A 20,588-nucleotide genomic window follows, 5' to 3' on the forward strand; every position below is an offset into this window, starting at 1 on the left:
CCGGGTCTTCGTGCATGCTAGGCAAGCACTCTACCACTAGGCCAAACTCCCGGTCCCTGGAGATAAGAATTTTATAAACTTTCCTTTCTAGGCTGGCTTCAAACCATGACCCTTAGATTTTGGTCTCTGCCAGAGCCAGCCGGCAGTGAACTGGAATTACTGACTTAGGGGGTAGGGACTTGGAAAAGAAGAAGAAGACAAGAAAAAGATGGGGTCGGGAGGACTACAGCCCAAGTCATGTAGCCCCTTTTATTTCTTTCTTCCAATCTTAAATACTTTTCTCAAAACCAGGAAACTGCCAGGGGTTACATTCGTGCAAAACACCAATCAAGTCTCAGATGAGTTGAATGAGAAGCGATTGACATAGCCCAAAGTCGTCATGATAACAGCTTACTTCCTTGTGTACTTAGTTGTGCATGTCCAAGGTCACTCTGACCCCACACTCGGTCCCCAACAAGTCTCAGTCGCTAGGATTACAGGGCCTGACTTGTTTCTCATTTCAACTTGTTGTTGTTGTTGTTGGTCATGGGGCTTGAACCCAGAGACTGGTGCTGCCCCTAAGCCTTTTCACTCAAGCAGACATTTCACCACTTTGAGCCACAATGCCACTTGTAGTTTTCTGGTGGCTAAATGAAGGTAAGAGTCTGATGGGGGGGCTTTTCTACCCGAGCTGGCTTCAAACTATGATCTTCAGATCTTAATCTCCTGAATAGCTAGGATTACAGCATGAACCACCAGCCACCTCCCCCCACGCCCTGCCCACTCCACTGCCAAAGAAGTGGCAGGCATCCAAAGCTGAAGAAGACAGGCTGTGGGGAGGGGTCAGAAGGATGGGCAGGAAGAAGAGTCCTATGCTGCATCTTTTGAGGCTGGATGTTTCTCAACCATCGTCCCATCTGCAGACCCTCATGCTACTTCTCTGCAGTGAGGACACCGAGGGCCCAGGCAGCTGGCACTACCTATCAAAGGCAGCTAGGAAGTCACTCAGCCAAGCACCATCAGCTGGAACAGGGGAATCTGGGGACTGGAACAGGGTTTTGAAGGGTAGAGGGCAAGACTTCTGAAAAGCAGTGAGAAAGAAGTTGCCTGGTGATGGTGGCTCACACCTATAATCCTAGCTACTTAGGAGGCTGAGATCTGAAGACTGAGGTTCGAAGCCAGCCTAAGCAGAAAAGTTCTAGTGAGACCCTTATCTACAATTAAGCACTCAAAAATCAGAAGTGGCGCTGTGGCTCAAGTGATAAGAGTGCTAGCTTGAGCACAAAGAGGCTCAAGGACAGTGGCCAGGCCCTGAGTTCAAGTCCTAGATCTGGCAAACAAAAAACAAAGCAAAACACACACACACACACACACACACACACACACACACACACACACACACAAGACTTTCTCATTATGTACCTGGATCACTATGATTTTCCCAGCTTTTAGTCTCCTTCAGTCCAGTTCAACCTAAACATCCAACCCAAAGAAATCTTCAACTGTTGCTTTTAATTTTGCTTGTTTTTCTGACCCCATACTAGCCCTTTGGTACTGCCATTAGATAAAATCAATTCTAGCCCTAAAATCATTAATAATTAGCTTTCTGTATCCAGGACGACTCTTCTACAACAACAAACAAGAAATCAAAAAACACTACAAAGGAAAAAAAGACCTCCTGTGTCCAGCAGAGACGATTCGAAGAAACTCAGGACTTCAGGGACTGTCCATATAGCCTGCCATGAGCTTGGGCGGAGGACAGCCTGGAGACATCTGTGCTCCCCGGTCTCCTACCTGCTGTTCTGCCAGAGGCATTTGTTTGCTCGCAGAGGATTAGGGGTGCTAAGAGAAGGAAGATGTCAGCCTTAGCTGTGAAGCTCCCTCCAAAAAAATCCTCAGTGTAAAATCTTGGCAGAGACTAGCTTTTGCCAAGACGGGAAAGGATGTTCTAACTAATTTAAACACCTGTTAACAGATCTGCAGCCAAACCTGGCTGCTGGATCCGATCACTGAATTTCTTGCTTGCATGCTTGACTCAGGGCCTCACGCTCTCACTCAGTTTTTCCACTCAAGGCTGGCACTCTGTCATCTGAGCCACATTCCAGCTCGGCATTTTGCTGATGACTTAAAGATGGACTCCCTTGGACTTTTCTGCCTGAGCTGGCTTTGAACTAAGATCCTCAGATCTCAGTTTCTTAAATAGCTTGAATGCTAGGCATGAGCCAGCATCACTCAGCCCCAGATTTCTGTATATGTGTCTTGAGTATAAGGAAATGCAGGGATACCCCAGTGTGGTGTTCCCAGAACGTGCGAACAGGCAGAGGCAAGGGTCCTGCCTGGGCCAACTTTAGGACCAATGCCAGGAACAAGGGATAGCTTAAAAAAAAACAAAAAATAGGGCCCTTGGTCCTGGTTTGTACATACAACCCTAGCTGGAAGCCACGTTAGGGCCAAGGCTGCACTTGGGAAGAGGAGCAGAAGCTGGGTGTTGGTGGTTCACCCCTGTAATCCTGGCTACTCAGGAGGCTGAGATCTGAGGAATGAAGTTTGATGCCAACCTGAGTAAGAAATCTCCACTTAAAAAAAAAAAAAAGTGGATGGATCCGTGGCTCAAGTATCAGAGCCTCCAGCCTGGAACCCCACAGCTCAGGGACAATGCCTAGGCCCTGAGTTCAACCCCAGGACCCCCCACCCCAGCACACATACACGAAGGGAGCCGAGCACTAATGCAGGGGGTGGAAAGGGCTGGGCACACGGGCGCATCCCCGAACTCCCCTGGGATTTGGCTCCATACAAGGCCTGGAAGACGCCGAGGGCCCGGGGCCAACAGAGCCTCTGAATCTGTGGGGACCTCATGACTGGGCGAAGGTGTGGGTGTCAGGATCCCACTAAAAGTCCGTCCCTGGAGGCCTAGTCACCACCCTCAGGCAGAGGACAAAGAAGTGTAAAACACAGCACTTCCTGCACATAGAGTATTATGGGAAGGATGGGGAGGGGGTGTTCTTTGGTCTAGAATGTTCTAGGCTCTTTCTTCCTTCCCTCCAGAGCACAGAGCATCAGATGAGTGACAGGCAATGGGTAGGTGGCACTTCCCCCTGGCATGTTTGCTTCAGTTGCCCAGGCTGTGCCACCCAGGGTGGAGGACAGGTGGGTGCTGTCATTCACTCCCCAGGCGATGGAAGGAGGTTCTCCCCCAGAGCTCACAGCAGTCCAGTCCAGATTGCGACGAGCTCTGAAGCCTTTCGTGGAGACGTGGGCTATTTGAGGTCCGCAGGAGTCGTGTGGTGACATCCTTCCCCTCCGCTCCCTAATCCTCCCACAGTGTTCTGGAAACAAAACAAAACCTCATGGAAGCTGGGCACTGCTGATTCCCGCCTGCAATCCTGAAATGCCTGCAATCTTGAGGATCATGCGGCAAAGACCGCGACACCCTGATCTGAAAGTGGAGCTGCGGCCCAAGTTCAAGCCCTTGCACTGGCACCAAAACAAAGCCAACAACAACAAAAGCCTTAGGGAGTCTTCGATTTTCCTGCCCCAAGACAGGGGGTTCAAACAAGGTCCAAGAATTCCCAACTGTGTGGATCTCAGCATCTGTACCCACACTTTCCCTCACCTTGAAAGGAAGCAGGTGGAATTTCCAAGAAGGAAGAAAGAGACCAGACACAGCCAGCGAGGGGACAAGCTCTCCCCAGCCCCATGTTTACAGGGAGAAGTCTGAGAAGACACAGACCCCCTGCTGGCATCTCACAGAGGTGGGGCAGAGTGGGGGGGACAGAGGCAATGGTTTTGTGGTCCAGGCTGACTGAAGTGGACCTGTGTGTGAGAACCCCGGGCCAATCAGTTAAATTTGCAAAGCCACAGCCTCAGTTTTCATTGCAAGAATAGTAACTAGGGCTCCAGAATGCCACCCCCCCCCACTGTTAAGAGGATTAAAGTGTGGGAGCTGTGGGTCCAGCTTAGAACCTGACACACTGAAGTGGGGAGAAAAAAAAAGGTAATTTAATCTGCCTCACCCATGTGTCCTGTCACACCCCGGCTTTTCTTCCAGCCAGCATTTTTGGGGTGGAACACCCTGGAGGGAGGTGGAGCGCAGTGACTTAGTACCAGGAATTGGTTGAAGAGGCCTTTTCAAGCAAGCTCTTGACCTTGTGTTCTTAAATCCAAATCTAAAAAGCGTTTCCTGGGAAGGGAACAGAACAGAATGGTCTCTGACGGCTGGACTCCACCTGGGAGCGGTTAGCACAGACAGCCCGGGGCTGTGGGGTCCTTGACCCCCAGGATTTGAGCCTGGCACCTGGTGCTTTCTGTCCCCTGTGAGGACCGACCCTGTGAGCTCCCACATTCATTCCAACTGACATCTGGCCAGGGACAGAAACAGTGCTCTGACCTCAGGTACAGAATGCCCAACTGTCTTTCTTCCTCAAGGAAACAGGGGAGGGAAGGAGGAGAGGAGCTCCTGCCAGGTGCAGAAGAAAGAAGCAAAGCCGCACTTGGCACCGAGGGAATCAGGTTGCCACGGCAACGCGCTTCTTCCCCAGTCCACTCATTATCTGGCTTTTGAATTCGCCTCCTCTGTGTACACAGTGGCCGGCTCGGTCCCTCCACTTGAGCACCAGCCTTCCACCGGGGAGGGGCGTTGCTGACCCTTGCCAGGCAGGGTTCCTGGGATGGCACGATATTTACTTGTTGGGTTCCACTGGGAAGCACTCCAGGAATGTGTGGTGTAAGGAATCCTGACAGGCAGTGGGGTGGGTGCAGTGGGGGGATGGAAGTACAGGTCCTGTGAATTGAACCTTCTAGGAGTTAAACCTCAGCTTCGCAGCGCTGTTCTGAACTACAAAAAGCTAGACGGTTGTGTAGTGGCCCGTGCCTATCATGCTAACTGTTCAGGAGGCTGAGTTCTGAGGATCACAGTTCAAAGCCACACTGGGCAGAAACATCTGTGAGACTCTTACCTCCAATTAACTGCCAGGAAACCAGAAGTGGAGCTGTGGCTCAAAGTAATAGAGTGTTAGCCTTGAGCAAAAGAACTTGGGGACATCACCTACGCCCCAAGTTCAAGTCCCATGACTGACGTGTGGAACACTGCATAAGGGAAGGAAGAATTATCCTGATCTAGTACACATGTGGAAAAGAGTATTGTTAAGTTTAAAAAGAAAAAAGCAAGTTGTTCAAACCCCTAGAGACAGACGAGAGCAAGGAGGGGTGTTTTTGTTGTTGTTGTTTGATGTAGAGCTTGAACTCAGAGCCTGGGCTCTGTCCCTGAGCCTCTGTGCTCAAGGCTAGCATTCTACCACTTGAGCCACAGTGACACTTCTGGCCTTTTCAGCGTATGAGGTACTGAGCAATTCCAGTTTTTGAGTGGTTCATTGGAGATGAGTCTCAGAGGGGCTTTTCTGCCCAGGCCAGCTTTGAACTGTGATTGAAGCTATTTAACGAGTAGAATTTTAGCTTGATGAGGTGAAAGCGGCCTGGAGATGGAGATTGACTATATAGCAAAGTGACCAGAACCCGACTGAACTCCATCACATGTGGTGTCACACGCCTGTATTCCCAGCTACTCAGGAGGTTAAGGAAGGAAGATCACAAATGAGAGCCCTGCCTAGGTTACACAGTGAGTTTAAGGCCAGCTTAGGCAACTGTTCACAGGCCTGTACCTACCCTCCCCCCCAAAAAAATATTTTAATGAGCTGGGGTATAGCTCATGCCTTTATTTCAATCCTTGGTACCACTAAGGAAAAAACAAACAACAACAACACCAAAAAACTCAAAACAAAAAAAGAAACCTAGGTGTTTAAAAAAAAAAAAGAAAGAAAGAAAAGGTGTGTGTTCCTCCTGGGCCTTGAACTGGAGCTCAGTGCTGTCAAGGTTAGTGCTCTACCACTCAAAGCCACAGCTCTACCTCCAGCTTCTTAGTATTTAATTGGAGTAAGAGTCTCATGGACTTTTCTGCCTGGGCTGGCTTTGAACTGTGATCCTCAGCTCTCAGCTTCCAGAGTAGCTAGGATGATAGACAGAAGCCACCAGCATGCAGCAATCTTTAAAACTATACCAGGAGGGGCCCGGGAGTTTGGCCTAGCGGTTAAAGTGCTTGCCTAGCATGCACAAAGACCCGGGTTCGATTCCTCGGTATCCCACATACACAACCAAGCCGGAAGTGGCAGAGACGAGACTGCGACGGCGACAGAGAGCGAAAGAAGCGAGCTGAGCTGAAGTGAACAGAGCCCAACCGAGTGGTGGCCGGAGCGAGCAGGACCGGAGCGTGCGGGAGCGAGCCGAGCCAGAGCCAGCGAGGCCGGAGCGAGAGGGGGCCGGAGCGAGCCGGGCGGAAGCAAGCCGAGCCGGGCGGAAGCAAGCGGGGCCAGAGCGAGCGGGGCCGGAGCGAGCGGGGCCTGAGCTAGAAAGGGGGCCTAGCCGGGCCGGAGCGAGCAGGGCCAGAAAGAGAAAGGGGCCAAAAATAAAAAAATAATAATAATTAAAAAAAAACTATACCAGGAGATAGAACAGGTTATCAGTAGTTATTTGTAGTTATATGGAACAAATTAAAGGGGAGAAGATGAAGCTTCTTCTTTTATTCCCATTCTGGAGAAGTTATTTGTTTCTCATATAATAAGCATCTATTATCTTTATAATTTTAACAAACCAATGTGAACAGAGTGAAAGTAATTTGCCTTATCTAATGCGCATTCTCTGACTCGGTATCTATGGGGCATTAACCTACTTGTGTCCAGGTCGGGTGCTGGTGGAGAAAGAAGAGGGTGACAGGATGGGCCTTGTCCTCGTGGGGCACAGATTCCTGTGGGCAGGTGACCAGGCGGGGAAGGGTGGCTGTCGCCATTGCTGGAAGTCCTGAAGGGGCAGACACAGGATCTGGAGTGGGGGAGGGGCTGCCACCTCAGGAGGGGGAGGCTGGGGCGCTGCCCTAAAGGATAAAAATGGAATCACCCAGGGAAAGAAGGCAGGGTGCCCAGGCCCGAGGAGCAGAGACCCAGAGGTGGGAGAAGAGAGGGTCAGTGTGGCGGGAGGGAGGGGTGCAGGAAGAGGACAATGGATGGGGGTGGGGAGGCTGTTGTGTTTCCAGGGTGATAGGACATGGGCTGCAGACCAGGCCTGGAAGGCAAGGGTAGAAGAGCCAGGAGAATAACATGGCTATTTAGCTTCCTGCTGCACGACACAAGTGAGGATTTGGTCTTTAGATGAGGTTAGAAAATTGCTTATAATTACTGAGATTAGAAAAGTGTACAAAAAAACAAAACAAAAAACACCAGGCGCTGGAGCCGGGGAGCCCAAGTCTGTTATCCTAGTTAGCTGGGAGGCTGGGAGGCTGAGACTAGGAGAACCGCAGGCCAAAGTCACCTGGGCAAACAGTTCCCGAGGCTCACTCTTCCTCCATCAATAGCTGGGTTTAGTGGTGAGGACTCCAGGCCAGCCCACGCAGAAGCAAGTATCAGGCCCAAGTTCAAACCCAGTACCACCACTACTACCAAAAAAAGAAGAAAGAGGAGGGAAAAAAGAAGTAGAGCTAATATTGGTGGCTCTGGCCTATCATCCTAGGAAGCTGAGATCTGAAGTTTGAAGCAGCCTAGAAAACAAATCTCTGAGACTCCCATCTCAGCAAAAAGCCAGAAGTAGAGGTATGGTTCAAGTGGTAGAGAACCAGTCATGAGCAAAAAAGCAGATAGAGCATAAGGCCCTGAGTTCAGGTCCCAGTATCAACACACACACACACACACACACACACACACACACACACACACACACACACAGAATTAATTATATGCCATTGGATATGTTACAATTTCTTTCTTTTTTTTTTTTTTGCCAGTCCTGGGCCTGAGCTCAGGGCCTGAGCACTGTCCTTGGACTTTCTCAAGGCTAGAGCTCTACCACTTGAGCCTCAGCACCACTTCTGGCTTTTTTCTATGTATGTGGTACCGAGGAATCGAACCCGGGTCTTCATGCATGCTAGGCAAGCACTTTAACCACTAGGCCAAACTCCCAGCCCATGTCCCTGAGCTTCTTTTGCTCACGGCTAGTGCTCTACCATTTGAGCCACAGTGCCACTTTCAGCTTTTTCTGTAATTAACTGGAGATAATAGTCCCACGACTTTCCTGCCTGGGCTGGCTTCAAAACAAGACCCTCCGCCCGCAGCCTCCTGAGAAGCTAGGATTACACGCACTAGCCATCAGCACAAAGCGTGTCACAGTTTCTTTGGCTAATCACTTCCCAACAATTAGGTCGATCTCATCTGATATCTGTGTGGAATACCGCTTTGGTGAATGAGTAGGAGTTCAGAAATTTCCTGGAGACGGGGGTTGGTTTCACTTCCTTTGGAGATAATTACACTGAGGAATCATTTGTTCTATTTTTAAGCATTTAATGAATCTCCATACAGTTTTCCATAATGTCTGTGCCAACAGCATGTACACTGGGCTCCCTTTTCTCCACAACCTCAACTGACACTTGAACTTTTGGCTTTTAGATTATAAGTATTATAACATATATATATATATATATATATATATATATATATATACACACACACACACACACACACACACACATACCCTTATAAGTGGAGGATAATATAAATGAGGTTAATAGCTCATTAGGAGTTTATTTGCATTTTCCTGATGATTAGGATACTGAGTATTCTTTTTTCCAGCTGTTTGTAGGTCTTCATTTTAGCCATATCCATTTAGATCTTTTGTTCATCTGATAATCAGGTTACTTACTTTCTTGCTACTTAGTTGTTGGAGTTTTTTTTTTTGTTTTTTTTTTGCCAGTCCTAGCCTTGAGCTCAGGGTCTGAGCACTGTCCTTGGACTTTCTCAAGGCTAGAGCTCAACCACTTGAGCCTCAGCACCACTTCGGACTTCTTTTCTATGTATGTGGGGTACCGAGGAATCGAACCTGGGTCGTCGTGCATGCTAGGCAAGCACTCTACCACTAGGCCAAACTCCTGGCCCTTGTTGGAGTTTCTTAACTCCAACTATACTAAGAATATTAAACACTTATCAGATAGGTCACTCTGCTGCACAGCATTCTCTGGAAGATGAAAGGGGCTTTGTGAGAGGACAAAGCCAGCGCCCTCCTCTATCTCAATCCTGCTGGTTGGATACAAATTGCTTTCTTCTACTCAGGAAAAAGAATGCGGGTGGGTGGGCTAATAAAACTGGAGGTGAACTAGTTGGAAGGACCAGTTTTATTAGCCCACCCACCCTGCCTGAGGCAGGGAGGGAGGCAGAAGGAAACCCTCGCTACCCCTTTCTGCTGGCCAGCTCTTCCTTGCTTTCCCTCCACTCCCTACTCTGGGCAAAGATTTTTTTTTCAAAACTTAATTTTACTTATTTTATTTTGGTGCTGGTCCTGAGGCTTGAATTCAGGACCTGGGCATTATCCCTTAGCTTTTTCACTCAAGACTGGCTGTCTACCACTTGAGCCATAGCTCCTCTTCCAGCTTAAATCACACAGACTTTTCTGCCCAGGCTGGTTTCAATCTGAGATCCTCAGACTTCAGCCTCCTGAGTTGCTAGGATTACAGATGCGAGTTACCAGTGACAAGGACAAACATTTTCTAGAGTCTGGGAGTCTGGGCCACGGCTGTTCTTTCTCTGCACTCTGTCAGGGTGGGAGGGTCTAGGCGCATTCATTCGCGTAGCCCCTGACATCTCTAGGAGTAACTTGAGAAGTGAGGGAGGCTGGGTACCAAATGATCATAGGAAAGGTTCAGGGGAGGGAGAGACAGGAACCTGCCTTCTCCGGACTGGATAGGAAGAAGGCAGGTCAAGTTTGTCAAGTTTGTTTTTGGTACAAATCAGTACACTTTCCTATTTTATTTCTGCAGGGATGGAACATATTCATGTATGTGTTTATTTATAACCCCTTCAGTACACAAAGAACTCAAGCTGGCTGGCAAAAACATATGCAATGTAAAGGAGTAAAACAAATAGCCTAGGAAACTGAAATGAAAAGAGAATAGGGAAGAGAATAAATAAAACTCAGAGTATAATTAGCATGCATAAATGTATGATAAATTGTTCTCTCCAATTGCTAACACAGTCCGTAAACTTTAAGAACCTCAGTAGGCAAAGAACAAACAATTAAACAGCAGGAACACAGAGTCCATAAAATACAAAGTCCAGCTGGGCGCTAGGATTACAGCTCACGCCTGTAATCCTAGCTACTCAAGAGGCTGAGATCTGAGTATTACGGCTCCAGCCGAGGCAAAACAAAGCGTACAAATCCATGACACTCTTATCTCCAATTAATCACTAGAAAACGGGAAGAGGAGCTAAGGCTCAAGGGTAAGGCAGTAGCCTTGAGCTAAACAGCTTAGGGACAGTGCCCAGGCCAGAGTTCAAGTCCCATAACCACACACACACACACACACACACACACACACACACACACACACACACGAACCATCCTACTATTCTTCTTATATCATATGATACCAGAAATTAGAAATAGCCTAAATGTCAGCCAAACACATTATTGTACAACACCCAATAGAGTATTACACTGTTAAGAAAGAAGAACAATTATGGTATTCACAAGAAGCCATTTCCAAAATATATTAGAAACCAAAAGAAGGGAATCTCTAGAATGTTACTATTTGTAAATATGGAAATATTTACAAATACTTATATGTACCTATATATTCTAATTCAAGTCCTCAGTTTATCTAGATCATTCCTAGGCAAAATCATGCGGAAACTGCAGGATGGATGCCAGTCGCCTTCTGGAAAGGGTACCTAGGGTTGGGGCAGAAAGTAGAAAGGTAAGAGACAGACTTCTCCCTATTCATTGTTTAGACCCACTGAACTCTAGACCATGGGAGTGTATTATATATTTAAAACAAATCATGTATTTGAATCTGAAAGCAAAAGTATTATAACACAAAGGTCTCTAACTGGGTAGTCCTCTATGATCAAGCTTAAGAACAATTTCTAGACTATTCCAGAGAGGAGAAGGCCCTCAGGGGTCCTTCAGGGTCTGCCAGGATATTCTTTGATGAGATTCTGCTGGTAGGAAGAAAAGTCTCCATTGCTGACTCATACCCTTCCTTCATCAGATGAAAATCCCAAACACCTCCCTTCTTTCCACAAAAACCTGAAAAAAACATCTCTTTGAATTAACAAATGCTGGGTAGGATGTAGCTCAGTGACAAAGCGCTAACCTAGCAAGTGCAACGTCCTAAGTTAGATCCTCAGTTTCAAAAAAAAAAAAAAAGATTTTAAAGCCGGGTGCGGTGGCTCATACCTGTAATCCTAGCTACTCGGAAGGCTGAGATCTGAGGATCATGGTTCAAAGCCAGCCAGGCACTATACTTCAGTTCATGAGACTCTTATCTCCAATTAACCACAAGAAAACTGGAAGTGGTGCTGTGGCTCAAGGGATAGGGTGGTAGCCTTGAGCTGAAGAGCTCAGGAACAGTGCCCAGGCCCAAAGTTCAAGCCTCACAACCAAAAAGATTTTAAGGGGCCGGGAGTGTGGCCTAGTGGTAGAGTGTTTTCCTAGAATGCACGAAGACCTGGGTTGCATTTTTCGGTAACACATACCTAGAAAAAGCCAGAAGTGGTGCTGTGGCTCAAGTGGTAGAGTTCCAGCCTTGAAGAAGCCCAAGAACAGTGCTCAGGCCCTGAGCTCAAGCCAGGACTGGCAAAAAATAAATAAAAATAAAAATATTTTTAAAATGCAAGCTGGGAGCTAGTGTCTCACACTTGTCCTTGTAGCTACTTCTCAGACTGAGCTCTGAGGATCATGGTTTGAAGCCAGCTCAGGCAGTCGGTGTCACTTTTCACAGGCAGGAGCCACCATCCCCCAGGTGGATTAGGAGATTTGCTGTTGCTGCAACATCGCTGTTTGGATCTTCAGTGTTCTCCAAAGGCCCCATTGGCTTGGCACCACTGGAAATGATGAAACTTTTTATCGGTGGAGCCTAATGGAAGGAAATTAGGCCACTAGGGGCAGGTGTGCCCCTGAAGGAACTATTGGAATCATGGCCCCTTTCTGACTTCCTCTGCTTCCTGGCCCCAGGAGATGAGCAGCTGCACCTCCCCCCCCCCCCCATACTTCCATCCATGACGTTCTGACTCTTCATAGGCCCAAAAGCAATGGAGCCAACTGGCCATGGTCTGGAATCTCTGAAACTGTGAGTCACAGTGAACCTTCACTACATATAAATTGATTTTCCTCGGGTATTCTGTCACAGTGACTAACATCTAACTAACAGATATTCATACTACTCAAAGCAATCTAAAGACCCAAGTTAGTAGGTCTCATGCTGAACCCTCATAGAGATGGTCAAATGATTTTTTTTGTTTGTTTTTGCCAGTCCTGGGGCTTGAATTTAGGGCATGATAAGCACTGTTCTTGGGCTTTCTCAAGGCTAGAGCTCTACCACTTGAGCCACAGCACCATTTCCAGCTTTTTCTATGAATGTGGTACCAAGGAATCGAACCCAGGTCTTCATATATGCTAGGCAAGCACTCTACCACCAAACTCCTGGCCCTGGTCAAATGATTTTTTGACAAGAAGACCAAGATTCTCCGATGATTTAAAGGACAATCTTTTCAACAAGTGGCATTGAAAAAACAAAATAGCCATATAAAAAAAATGAAGGAAAGATTCTTACCTTATAGTATATCCAATATCAAAAACCTAAACACAGAACTAAAACTATAGAACTCTTAGAAGAAATCATAGAGAAAAGATTCATGACATTGGATTTTTTGATGATTTTTTTTTAAAGAACATTACAAGTGTAGGCAACAAAAAAAAATGAGAAATTAGGCTACCCCAAAATTAAAAACTTTTGGGCATCAAAGAATGCCATCAACAGAAAGAAAAGGCAATTCACAGAATGAGAGAGAAAATTTGCAAAATCTATGTGTGATAAGGAATTAATATCTGGAATATATAAAGAGCTAAAATTCAAGAACAACAAAATGATCCAATTTTAAAGTGGGGAAAAGACTTGACTAGACATCTCTCCAAAGCGCATAGAAATGGCCAACCAACTATGGGGAAAAAAAAGTTCACTGTCACTAATCAAATCAAAACCACAAGGAGATGCCATCTCACACCCACCAGAACTACAGTGATCAAAAAGAAAAGAGCAAGTGTGGGAAGACCGTGGAGAAATGGGTTGGTGGCAATGTGAAATGGCACAGCTGCTGTGGAAACTGGATGGTGGTTCCTCAAAAATTAAAAATAGAATTTCCATAGGATCCAGCAATTCAGTTTCTGCAAGCCAGGCTTGGAACAGATGTGTGTGTGCTTGTGCCATGGCTTTGTCATTTCCAGTAATCAAGACGAGTGCATCTGAGTGTCCGTCAGTCAGTGACAATGTGTAGACACAGGGAGGAGATAGCTCAGGTATTGATGGCGTTCAAGGATCAAGACCCCAGGTGCTATCAGCTGGGAAGGACTCTTTAGGAGATTCTTAAGTCATTGAGGGCCAACTGGAGGATTGGAGGACCCAGTCTCTTTTTCTTCATTCTTCCCTCAGGGGTAAAGTTTGGCTCAAGCAAAACCTTTTGCCCATGGAGCAAGTTGATCTGTGCTGGAATCTTCCAAAACCATTGGCCAAAATACATCTCTTGTTTTTGAGTTGATTGCCTTGGGTGTTTTGTTATAGTGACAGAATGCTGACATGATTGGGAGGGATGGGGGAAGGGAAATGGGGGTAAAACATGAGAAGGGGTATCAATGTATGAGAAGTAATGCACCTACTATCTGGCGAATGCAACTGTAACCCCTCTATACATTACAATAAAAATACAGATATTAAAAGAAAAGTAAAAAAAAGAAAGAAAGCTAACATGATGTGTTATTATACGTGTGAGTTTATTCAGCCTTCAAAACAAAACAAAACAATCCAGGGGCCTGGAGTGTGGCCTAGTGGTAGAGTACTTGCCTAGCATGCGTGAAGCCCTGGGTTTGATTCCTGGGTACCACATACACAGAAAAAGCTGGAAACGGTACTGTGGCTCAGGTGGTAGAGCTCTAGCCTTGAGCAAAAATGTGTCCAAAGACAGTGTCCAGGCCCTGAGTTCAAGCCCCAGAACTGGCAAAAAAATAAAAAAAAAAATCCAGGCAATGGTGGGTCACACCTGTAATCCTATCTACTCAGGAGGCTGAGATCTAAGGATCACTGTTTGAAGCCAACTGAGTAGAAAAGTCCATGAGACTCTTCTCTCCAATTAACCACCAGAAAAACTAGAAGTGGAGCTGTGGCTCTGAGTGGTAGAGTGCTAGCCCTGAGAGAAGAGCTCTGGGGCAGCCCCACAACCAACAAAAATAAAATAAAGCCAGGTGGCAGTGGCTCACACCTGTACCCTTAGCCACTCAGGAGGCAGAAATCTGAGAATGATGGTTCAAAGCCAGCACAATAAGAGTCCATGAGACTTTTCTCCAGTCAACTACCAAATAGACTGGACGTGGAGCTGTGGCTCAACATGGCAGAGCATTAGCTTTGAGCACAAAAGTTCAGGGACAGTTCCTAGGCCTTCCATTCAAGTAAACAACACGCACACCAATCTCCAGGCAGATGGCAGCAAGGATTGCAGTACAACCTTATTAAAATGAATCTTAATGTTACAATTAAATTGGCTGAGATGGAAAGGTTTCATGTCATGTATGTCTGTTTTACCAGAAAAAAAAAAAAAAAGGACTCTTCTTTCTTTGTGTACGGTGTGCATTCCAGTTGAGGCCGTGGCAGCATCAGCAGCCGTCGATTGCAGATGCATCAACAGATGCGGAGAGATTGATCGGCCAGCCTCCAGCTGCGGCCCAGGAAGACGGCGCTGCACTCAGCGCCCAGTGCAGGCTTGCACCTCCAGCATGCAGGGGATTCTCCTTCATACACTCCACACACATGCATGCTCCCACGTGCCACCAGTACAACACATGGACTCACACACCCCACATACACACACCACACACACATCAAATACAACCGCACCCCACACACACCTCATACACCCACATACACACCACACACAGGGCTTCCCACTGCACACTTACCACACACCTACACCATATACACATACTTGCACACCCCATGCACACACCACATACACTGCACACACTGCACACACATCACACAAGCCTGACATGCCTGTGGAATCGGGACTCAAGTGTCTGAGGCACAAAGAACATTTGCAGATTCTGGCCCACACCACCACTTCATGACCGGCTCCTGGGCTGCAGGGAAGTGGCTGTCCCCTCCCCCTGGCCCCTGTGGTCTCCTCGGGTGGCAGCTGAGCTTGGCTCTGCAGAGAAGGGAGAAGTGGGGAGGACCCCACCCAGGCTCGAGCGAAAGCATGGAAAGACCTGGCCAGCTCCCCAGAGGCTGGAGGCAGTGGATAGGTGAGTGATACCCCTGTCCTGGAACACGGGCTCTGCACAGCCCCCAAAGCCAGTCTCCCCCAGAGATGGCACTATGTGGTGGGCAGAGCCACCTCTCCTCTCTCACTATCCTGCCGCACCCCTACTGCTCCAGGCTGGACTTGGACGTTCCCCCAAAACTCCTGGGACAAAGATTTGTTTTTCAGAGCAGCCTGCTGGGAGTCATGGATATTTTAAGAGCCGGGCACGGTGGCTCACGCCTGTAATCCCAGCTACTCAAGAGGCTGAGACCAGAAGATCAAAGTTCAAAGCCTGCTGGGATAGAACAAGTCTTATCTCCAATGAACCACCAGACAATGGAAAGTGGAGCTGTGGCTTAAAGTAGTGGTCTGCTTCATACTGATGCTTAGCATTCCTGCTGAGGCTGGCTTTGAACCGTGATCCTCAGATCTCAGCTTTGTGAGTAGCTAGGGTTACAGGCACGAGCTGCCTGTCCTGCCTGGCTGAGATCTCTTTTGTATGAATAAAAGACTATGGGAGCCTTTCAGCGCGTTGGGCGGAAGGGTCTGTAATTCACCTGCCTGTGACTGCTGTCTGAGCAGCAGGAGGACAAGGCGTCTGCTGGGGCGGACAGGCGGGGTGAATGAACGGGCATAAAAGACTCCACTCAGTTCTTGGCTCCCACAATGACTTAGCATTACGTGCAGATCCATCAGCTCAGGGCAATTTCCTGTTGCCAGAACGGAGCTGCTCCCTTCTCTTCCGGCCTCTCAGCTGGCTCCCACCAAGGGACCAGGGCTCAGCTTTGGTCTTAACTGGTGCTGTGACAGCGCCTTTCACAGACAGAGGATCTGTCTGCCTCATTCAAGGCAGCACGGTATCAATCTGCAATTGTCAGCTGCTTCCAGAAGAATTCGGTTTTCTACCTGACCTGGGTCTCCAAAGCTGGCACTGATGTTGCTCACTCAAGATGGGTGAAGGTCATTCTAAGAGACTATCTCCACCAAATAGTAAGGGCAGAGGCCACTTTTGTCCCCTGCATTTCCTTTTTATGGTACAAGGGCTTGGACTGAGGGCCTCACATTCTCCCTGGGCTGTGAGAATAAGGAGCTTCCCTACCTATCTGTCCCCAAGGCTGGAGCTCTACCTCGTAAGCCGCACCTCCACTTTCTCACTTAGGTTCTTGGTAAATGTAAATGAGATCCTGACAGTCTAGTCCAGGCCTGAGAGTCAGCATTTCTTCAAGCTCTTGTGCATGGGGGGCTGTTGGAACCCAGGCACGCTTTGAATAGCAATCCCTGCATGCCCTCTCCTCAGGGCTGATAAATACCAAGGACCTGACAGGTGGGAAACCAAAGTTGGCTCTGGGGCTGGGAATGTGGCTTAGTGGTAGGATGCTTGTCTAGCATGCATGAAGCCCTGGGTTCCTTTCCTCAGTACCACAAAACAGAAAAAGCCAGAACTGGTGCTGTGGCTCAAGTGGTAGAGTGCTAGCCTTGAACAAAAAAAAAAAGCTTAGGGACAGTGCCCAGGTGCTGAGTTCAAACCCCAGGACTAGCCAAAAACAAAAACAAAAACAAAAACAAGGTTGGTTCTGGGTGCTAGAAAAGCAGGAAGGAGAGAGAACAATGGGGATTGTATGATTTGAGCTTCTAGAAAGATTGCTCTGGATCGGCCTGACTGTGTGGAGATTAAAGGCAGAGAGGATAAGAGAAGACCCTTGCAATAATCAAGCTGAAATATACTGAGCGCTGGGCTCCCGTGTTCACGCCTGTAATCCTAGCTACTCAGGAGGCTGTGAGCTGACCATCATAGTTCAAAGCCAGTCCATGAGACTCTTTTCCCCAGTTAATCACCAGAAACCTGGAAGTCACACTGTAGCTCAAGTGGTAGAGTGCTAGCCTTGAGCTGAAGAGCTCAGGGACAATGCACAGGCCCAGAGTTCAAGCCCACGACTGACAAAAAGAAAAAACCAACAAAAACAAAACATCCTGAGCATTGGTGGCTAAATAAGCAAGAAGACAGCAACAGCAGCAGCTAAGGCATAGTGTTTAGGCCCCAAATTCAAGTCCTTGTACTGATATCACATACATGCACACGCGCATGCGTGCTCACACACCCACAAACACATATCAGTTTAAAAAATAACTAACTAGAAATTCTAATAATATAAATTACTATGACCAGGTGCTTGTTACTCAGGAGCTTGAGATCTGAGGACCTTGGTTCAAAGTCATCCTGGACAGAAATGTTCATGAAACTCTTAATTAACCACCCAAAAGCCTATCTGCATCATAGAGTGCTAGTCTTGAGCAAAAAACACCCTCAGGTCCTGAGTTCAAGCCTCAAGACTGGCACCCATCCCTATTCCCCCAACATCATTATTATGGGCATATTAAGCAAATTAGAAAGTCTGAAGGGAAAGTTAGTGAATTGGAGGTAGATATGAAGCTATTATACCATAAAGAGACAATGAGAAGGAAAATATCAAAGAGCATAACTTTGAAAAGCAAGAAGGACTAATGCATGTCTACTTGGATCTCAGAGGAAAGTGACAAGAATTGAGAGTGGCAACATTTGAAGAAACAGTGGCAGAGAATTTACAGGAAAAAAAAATCACAGGAAAGCATTTGTGCAGAACTTTCCATGCAGAGTCCCAATCTCTCTCTGGAGGCTCATAGAGCCTAGGTTAACTACCAATACACATTGCATTCTCTTTCCTTTTACTATCCAACTGTCTTTGGGACATTAGCTTCTTTAGACCATGGGAAGGTCATGTGACTCATTGTTGATGAGATTGAAAGCTTTCAGGGAAATAGAGAAACTCATTCGACATGTTATTGTTTTACCTTTTGCTCTTACCCATCTCTCCTGGTACTTGGAAGCAATGCTTGGAAACTCAGAAGTCATGTTATAACCTTGTGGGGGGAAGTTCATATCCAAGCCATCGGATCCTGAAATAATTAGATCTGACATAGAAAGTAATCATGTTACTCTGGGTACGGTGGCTCAAGCTGAAGAGCTCAGGGACAGCACCCAGGCCAAGTTCAAGCCTCATGACCTCATAACAAACATAAATAAATAAAAATTAACAAAATACTTTTAAAAACAATGAAGCAAGCTAGGCACAGTGGCTTAGGCCATGGTCAGGCAAAACACAGGAAGCCCAATACCATATTTGAATGTTTCCAGATATTTTGTTGTTGTTGTTGTCATTGTTGGCTGTGGGGCTTGAACTCAGGGCCTATGCTGTCTCTGAGCTCTTTTACTCAAGGCCAGTTTTCTAGTGGTTAATTGGAAAAGAGGCTCATGGACTTCCTGTCAGGGTTGGTTTTGAACTCTGATTCTCAGATCTCAGCCTCCTGAATATCTAGATTATAGGTATGAGCTACAGTATAGAAAAATAATCTGAGGCCTGGAGCATGGCCTAGTGGTAGAGTGCTTATCTAGCATTCACCAAAGCCCTGGGTTTGATTCCTTGGTACCAAATGCACAGAAAAAGCCAGAAGAGGAGCTGTGACTCAAGTGATAGAGCATTAGCTTTGAGCAAAGTCCAAGGACCATGCTAAGATCCTGAGTTCAAACCCCAGGACTGGCAAAAAAAAAAAATCTCCCTGTATTCTCAGCACTTAGTGGGCAGACAGGAGGATTGTGAGATCCAGACCAATTTGGTTTACCTGGTGAGATACCTGTTCTCAAAAGGAAGAGAGAAACAAAAGAGGGGCCGGGAGTTTGGCCTAGTGGTAGAGTGCTTGCCTAGCATGCACAAAGACCTGGGTTTGATTCCTTGGTACCACATACACAGAAAAAAGCCAGAAGTGGTGCTGAGGCTCAAGTGGTAGAGCTCTGTCCTAGAGAGAATCCAAGGACAGTGCTCAGGCCCTGAGCTCAAGCACAGGACTGGCACAAAAAAAAAACAAAAGTAAAAGAGAGAAGAAAGGCAAAAAGGATAGATGGGAGGAAGGAAAGAAACTCTTCAATAAACTCCTTATTGGAAAGGCCCCGTGATTGGGTTCCTTCTATGTTCTGCTTTCACATGCCCACACCACCAGACAGTCTACAGGCCAGGAAGAGCAGAAAAGAACAGAAGTATTTAATTACCTCCTGTCTATGATGCCACATGTTTTTTGTGTGTGTGTGTGTCAGTTGTGGAACTTGAACTCTGAGCCTGGGCGCTGTCCTTGAGCTCTTCAACTTAAGGATATCACTCTACCCTTTGAGCCACAGTGTCACTTCTGGTTTTCTGGTGATTAATTGAGGAGTCTCATGGGCTTTGTTGTGCCTGGGCTGGCTTTGAACCTCGATCCTCAGATCTCAACCTCCTGAGTAGCTAGGATTACAGGCGTGAGCCACCATGCCCAGCTTGGCGCCACTTTTAAACCAAGGAAAAAGCCAGAATAATGAAAAACTTTAAATAGAATCTTTATTCCTACTTTATAATGCCATCACATATGTATGTATGTATGTGCATACATGTATATAAACATAAATATATGTATATATGCGTGTTGTATGTGTATATTTAGCACATATATACATATGTATATGTATATATATATATATGTCCTAGGAAAATGTTATTTTACAACCCTGCATTGTTCTTTTTTTCTAACAATGCTACAAACAATAAAGTCCAAACTCAAATCTCTCTGCTAGGACTTTAAATGAAAAGCCTCTACTTCTTTCTGCTTAGCACGAGTGTCATTTGGCCCCCTTCCTTCTCCAGCCCTCATCTTCCTTCTTCCCCCCATCCTTTACTTCAGCCATCTGGGTGATGGACAGTTCTCAGTCCAGGTGTGGCTGGCCTCTGGCCCTGAGGCTTCTGTGAAGCTACTTTGAATGTAATTTGTTTCCTCTGAAACTCACTGGGGTTTAGTCCCAGCTGGGAAGCACAGACAAGGTAGAAATGTAGCCAGTGATATCTGAGGGGGGCTGTGGGAGGTGAGCTTTTTAGATGTGGTCATCAGAATGGAGCCCCCAGGATGGAATGCTGGTAGCTATGGAGGGAGAGAGGGGGAGAAAGGGAGGGAGGGAGAGAGCGAGAGAGTGTGTCATAAAATTTAATATACAGCTTACAAAAGTAAGGAAATTGAGTAGAAGGGTAGGGCTAAGGAGGAAGAATGAAATGGGTAACGTAGATCAAGAGCGTTGTTTCATAAGCTGATGTGTTGAATGGTAACTCCTTTAGACAACTACGTTAAAATGATAATGAGAGGGGCGGGGAGTTTGGCCTAGTGGTTAAAGTGCTTGCC

Source organism: Megascapheus bottae, chromosome 2 (assembly GCF_031878675.1).
Source record: "Megascapheus bottae isolate mThoBot1 chromosome 2, mThoBot2.hap1, whole genome shotgun sequence".
Lineage (NCBI taxonomy): Eukaryota > Metazoa > Chordata > Mammalia > Rodentia > Geomyidae > Megascapheus > Megascapheus bottae.